General features: G+C 39.1%; 1 non-coding gene across 1 annotated transcript; it reads right to left on the bottom strand.

Annotated features, from left to right (window-relative positions):
• Positions 1 to 275: 275 nt before the first annotated feature.
• Positions 276 to 382, bottom strand: LOC118018281. The gene has a single exon (XR_004681359.1). It is a non-coding gene; the product is annotated as a U6 spliceosomal RNA (small nuclear RNA).
• Positions 383 to 5,821: the final 5,439 nt, after the last annotated feature.

The following is a 5,821-nucleotide window of genomic DNA, read 5'->3' as shown; positions in this document are numbered from 1 at the left end:
TTACCTCCTTGGCTAGACCATGTGACTGAGTCCTTTTTTTCCTTTCAGCTCCAGGAAGTAAGCAGAACCAGAAAAGAACCTGCCTAGAATTAGGTGTGGCTGATATTCATCATTCTGTCTCTCTACTAATATACTGTCAGTGGGAAGAATGATACAATTAGACACCTGGGCTTTTGAGATTTAACACATCATCTTTTAAGGTTCCCAGAATTTTGGCAGTCTCAAAGGTAGGTGGCCTTCATATTTTCATTACCATAGTAAAAAGAAATTTTTTTGTTAATATGGAACAATTCAGGAATTTGCACATCACCTTTGCACAGGGGCCATGCTAACCTTCTCTGTATCATTCCAATTTTTGCATATGTGCTCCCAGAGCAAGCACCCCCCAGTAAAAATTCTCATGTCCCTTCTAGGAACAGAGTTTGATTACTGGGTCAAGCTTATCAACTGACTCTTCCTTTCAGATGTATTTTTTTCCCAGTGTTTTGGGGTTTTTTTAGGATATTTTTATTTCCAAGTTCAATGTCAATCTCTGAGATCTACTGAAGCTGGAATCTTCTTTCACATTATGCTCATTAAGCTAAAGATGAATACTTGCTCTAGTGCTGTTTATGTTTCCCCACTTTTGTAACAGAAAAGAATACAAGCCATAAGTAAGTTTGATTCAGAGCTTTTCAAGTTGACTGGAAGATGGAATTCTTCAGAATGACTTAACGCTTTAGTAAACCAACATAGAGAGGAAGATCATACAAGAGCTGAAATGTCAATTTAATTGGGATATGTGATAGAAAACAATAATAGTGGTGATATTAGCTGCATTTTCAAATAGAAAAACTAAGCTGCAGGATATTATATACTGCTCTTACTTAAAATTGAAAGCAACCTAGAGAAACTTATGCATTTTTAAAATGACTTTAATTGGCTCATTTCACACCAGGAAGTCGATGTTTGTTAAATTATTAAGAAAAGATATCATATAATGATACAGGTCAAGTTCTTTTATAAAATGTCTTTACAATGAAAAATTTACTACAATGAATATATTTTCAAGGCACAAGTTAGTGAACTATAATGCTTTGGGGGTCCTAAAATAATAAAATCAAGAAACTGGTAATTCAGTATGACAAATGCTTCTGTTTTTAACAGACTGCTAAAAATTATCATCATATTTCATTTTTATTCTCTTATTAGCCCTCATTCAAATGTAAAAGTATGGTGTGGGAAACAAACCTTAAATGGAACACTCTTAGCTTTCTGAAAATTATACTAATCATATTATCTTATTGTCCAATTAAATAAATTATCTTTCCCGGTAGTACTATAATGACATTATCACCTTTTTAATATCTCAGGAGCAAAATGCACAGCTGAAACACTTCCTCCAAACAAAAGAATATCAGCCTGAGCCCGAATAGGTCTATTCCAGTATACCTCTGATACTCTATAAATAAGCTTTCAAAAGATCAAAAATGAAGATGTCAATGCTACCTAGAGCAATCTACACATTCAGTGCAATCCCTATCAAAATACCACCCACTTTTTCCAAAGAAATGGAATAAATAATCCTAAAATTTGTATGGAACCAGAAAAGACCCTGCATAGCCAGAGGAATGTTGAAAAACAAAAGCAAAGCTGGAGGCATCACAATTCCAGACTTCAAGCTCTATTATAAAGCTGTCATCATCAAGAGAGTATGGTACGGCACAAAAACAGACACATAGATCAATGGAACAGAATAGAGAGCCCAGAAATGGACCCTCAACTCTATGGTCAACTCATCTTCGACAAAGCAGGAAAGAATGTCCAACGGAAAAAAGACAGTCTCTTCAACAAATGGTGTTGGGAAAATTGGACAGCCACATGCAGAAGAATGAAACTGGACCATTTCCTTACACCACACACAAAAATAGACTCAAAATGGTTGAAAGACCTCAATGTGAGACAGGAGTCCATCAATATCCTAAAGGAGAACACAGGCAGCAACCTCTTCGACCTCAGCCACAGCAACTTCTTCCTAGAAACATCGCCAAAGGCAAGGGAAGCAAGGGCAAAAATGAACTCTTGGGACCACATCAAGATAAAACGCTTTTGCACAGCAAAAGAAACAGTCAACAAACCCAAAAGACAACCGACAGAATGGGAGAAGATATTTGCAAATGACATACCAGATAAAGGGCTAGTATACAAAATCTATAAAGAACTTATCAAACTCAACACCCAAAGAACAAATGATCCAATCAAGAAATGGGCAGAAGACATGAACAGACATTTTTCCAAAGAAGACATCCAAATGGCCAACAGACACATGAAAAAGTGCTCAGCATCGCTCGGCATCAGGGAAATCCAAATCAAAACCTCAATGAGATACCACCTCACACCAGTGAGAATGGCTAAAATTAACAAGTCAGGAAACGACAGATGTTGGCGGGGATGCGGAGAAAGGGGAACCCTCCTACACTGTTGGTGGGAATGCAAGCTGGTGCAGCCACTCTGGAAAACAGGATGGAGGTTCCTCAAAAAGTAGAAAATAGAGCTACCCTATGACCCAGCCATTGCACTACTGGGTATTTACCCCAAAGATACAAATGTAGGGATCCAAAGGGGTACATGCACCCCAATGTTTATAGCAGCAATGTCCACAATAGCCAAACTGTGGATAGAGCCAAGATGTCCATCGACAGATGAATGGATAAAGAAGAAGTGGTATGTATATATGATGGAATATTATGCAGCCATCAAAAGGAATGAATCTTGCCATTTGCAATGACGTGGATGGACTGGAGGGTATTATGCTGAGAGAAATAAGTCAATCAGAGAAAGACATGTATCATATGACCTCACTGCTATGAGGAATTCTTAATCTCAGGAAACAAACTGAGGGTTGCTGGAGTGGTGGGGGGTGGGAGGGATGGGGTGCCTGGGTGATAGACATTGGGGAGGGTATGTGCTATGGTGAGTGCCGTGAATTGTGTAAGACTGTTGAATCACAGACCTGTACCTCTGAAACAAATAATACATTATACGTTAAAAAAAAAAAGATCAAAAATGAATTTGAGATATTAAGTATGTTAAAAGCTAAATCAACTTAAATCAAAAATTTTTACTTGACATTCATTTGTAACCTTGACATGGCACATATTTCATGTGCATGTGTGCATTTGAAATTTTTGAAGGAAAGAATTCCTAACTTCAGTCAAATTATCAAAGTAATCACACAAAATGCTTAAAAATTATTTTCTCAATCATTTCTGGATTGAAGTACTACAATGCCCACTTCGATCAAATATGAGCTAAAGTGTTGAGACTTACAATAAGCTCATGACAAAAGATTTCAAGAAGCATCAGGTTTAGTCAATACAGTATGGATGATACCTGCATAGCAGTAGTCTAATGACTCCTGGGTACAATTTCTGACATCCCAGCCCCTCCGCACTAAGGAAAATGGTGGTCAAGGGAGATGGGACTAAGTGAACATGGACCACCTCAGCTCAGAAAAGCCATGAACTCAGAGGTACCTCAGGAAGACATGACTAGTTCCTATTCTCTACTATATTGCAACAATCCTGGTTACTCTTCACTTTATCAATAATACCTACAATAACAATGCTGCCTGGCTCAGTACATGGTCCTTAGCCAGATTCTCATTTATCTTGAAGTCCATGTACTCTCATTAATGTCTTGACATAGGATTACAAGGAGGATACACCAAGTTATTGGTCCATTGGCCAGGAGAAGAGATGGAAACAGATCTTGAAAGATTAATAATGCTGCCTTGTTGCAACAAACTCCTCTATCATTGTCAAGCCAGAAAGAGGACTAGCCTTACCAAAAAGGAGTGGGCCACTTCTGCTTTCTCAGAGACTTAAGATGATATGGATATTAAAGATTTTCAGGTGCATAAACCCAAATATCCTTATCACATGCACAGAGTTCCTTTCTTCCCTAATCAAGGTTCTTTCCCGACCATTACAGACCTGTCTAGGCTGAGAATGTAAAGTTTGTTGAAGCTCTTATATGCTTACGGTTAAGTTCTGGACCTGACTCTCAACTTTTCCTCACCTAAAGCTACAAGGATGCTGTGACCTATTTATATGACCCCAGAAGGTCCACTGGCTTTTACTCTGAGCTTTTAATTGATGATTCGTCACCTGCCATCTTTTACTATCTTCCTCAGAACATCAATGACCCCCATCAACAGGTATTTTCTTTTTAATTACTGTATCTCCTAAATGTCTCACAGATCTTAGATTTGTTCCCTAGTATAATATTCAGTTCACCACCAGTGAAAATTTGAGCAACAACATTCCTACCTTGGGCTACTGTCTATTCATACTCAAACCAACTACCAGGAATTCTCCTTGCCAGCCTCTGGCTGTTGATAGTTCCAAAATTCCTTCACATCTTCTTTCTGGACCCATACCTAGCACTGTCTATAACAAATTGAATTTCCTGGTATGCAAACTCTGAGGTGGATATGAGTACAGTGAGCTTACTGGGGTGTGTTCTTGAAGGGTAACAGCAGGAAATAAAGTTGGGCTGAGGAAGAAATTGGACTACAGTGAAGTCATACAAGGCCTCCTCCATTCCCACGAGGGGTTATGAAGCAAGAATGGTCCTTCAGAGCTGCCCCAAGTTGGGACATGGAGCCAGGTTTATATACTCTCACAATAACCAGTAACATGTTTCAGAAGAAAGCATTAACTCCAGGAAAAGTGGCTCTCTTTGGCTGAAGGCAACTTCCAGAGAATTGGCAGATGAGGCTGTGCTATAATCTGAATATTTAAGTACCCCCCAAATTCTTATGTCAAAATTCTGTTAAGGTGATGATTTTAGGAGGTGGAGTCTTTGGGAGGTGATCAGGTCATAAGGATGAAGGTCTCATGAATGGGATTAGTGCCCTTGTAAAAGAGACCCCAGAGAGCTAGTTTGTCTCTTGCACCACATGAAGGCACAGCACCATCTATAAACCAAGAAATGGACTCTCACCAGCCACCATACTGAATGTGCTGGTGCAAAGATCTTTGCTTTGATTTCCCAGCCCCCAGAACTGTGAGAAATAAGTATTTGTTGTTTATAAGCCATCAAACATATAGTAATTTTGTTACAGCAGCCCCAATGGACTGAGATAGGCTGTGACCCCGCAGCACTCCAGCAACAGATGGAATCATTCCTTTAGTTCTGAAAAGTAGTATGAGAGTACAACATAGCATACACTAAAATGGTGCAATTAAATTAACTAGTACAGTTGTCAGTGACGAAAGGTTTAATAGTTCTGCTCGTTGATGCCTAACTAAATTAGACCTAAGGATCCTTTTATTTTCCCATGATTAGAAGAAAGTAACTATTTAGTTAAGAAAATTGATAAATCGTTCAGATGGTATGAAACAGAACCAACATATATGTGAAAAAGAAATGAAATGAGGGGCGCCTGGGTGGCTCAGTCGTTAAGCGTCTGCCTTCGGCTCAGGTCATGATCCCAGGGTCCTGGGATCGAGCCCCGCATCGGGCTCCCTGCTCCGCGGGAAGCCTGCTTCTCCCTCTCCCACTCCCCCTGCTTGTGTTCCTGCTCTCGCTGTCTCTCTCTCTGTAAAATAAATCAATCTTAAAAAAAAAAAAAATGAAATGAAATGAAAACAAATCAAAACGAACGTCTATTAAGACCCTGATTATATAATCAATACTTTTTGCATTATAAAATTCCTGGGCACAATTAACTAACATTCAAATGACACTACCTTTATATATACTCAGGGGGCCTCTATTTCCTTCTCTCCTATTCCTCCACCCTAGGGCAAGTGAGAGGCATGAGGGCAGAGTAAGT

This window comes from Mirounga leonina, unplaced genomic scaffold (genome assembly GCF_011800145.1).
Source record: "Mirounga leonina isolate KUSES-001 unplaced genomic scaffold, KU_Mleo_1.0 Mir_170, whole genome shotgun sequence".
Lineage (NCBI taxonomy): Eukaryota > Metazoa > Chordata > Mammalia > Carnivora > Phocidae > Mirounga > Mirounga leonina.
The sequence above is the reverse complement of the archived record's forward strand: the minus strand, read 5'-3'. Positions and strand labels throughout refer to the sequence as shown.